Here is a 657-nt window from a genome sequence, read left to right on the forward strand (position 1 = left end):
CTTCCAGCAGCAATAGAGGCGAGAAAGGGCATGTCAGGAAGAGCATCACACCGAAAAAAATAAAAATGAAACTGCACCAGAGAGACAGTTATTGCACATTGAACAAGTGTCCATTACTATGTAGTGTAGTGCAGCGTTCCCTACCAGTGAGGAGTAGTAGAGTACGATGGCATGGTGTGCAAAAGAGTTCTAGAGTCTGTTGGTCCGACACTTGGGGAGCAGCAGCCTTTCACTGAACAAGCTCCTCTGGTTGCTGATGTGACGTGTTGATGATGTCTTAACCACTGACACGACTAGAGAATCGTCTGTGAACGGCGGGTCACCACCAACATCAGTGCGGCTTTGGTCGGCTTCCCCCGCCTTCAATTTACAGTCATGACTGAAAAATGACTGTTTCTGATCCAAAAGCCAAATGTGAATTTAATGAATTGACTGTGTCCACTTTATAGTACATTTACAGGCAAAAACGTTCTCACCACATCCGAAATAAGTCATGGTTGTGAAGCCTGATCAAGCCACTGGGTCGTGCGTCCCATATGTTTGTCCTTCATTACTGTATAAAAGACGCGGCTGTACCTTGATGCGTGATCTCATAAAGCTACGCACTTAAAGGTGTTGAACTCTTTGCACAGGTGCCACTCCATTGGACAGTTGCAT

Source organism: Synchiropus splendidus, chromosome 7 (genome assembly GCF_027744825.2).
Source record: "Synchiropus splendidus isolate RoL2022-P1 chromosome 7, RoL_Sspl_1.0, whole genome shotgun sequence".
NCBI lineage: Eukaryota > Metazoa > Chordata > Actinopteri > Syngnathiformes > Callionymidae > Synchiropus > Synchiropus splendidus.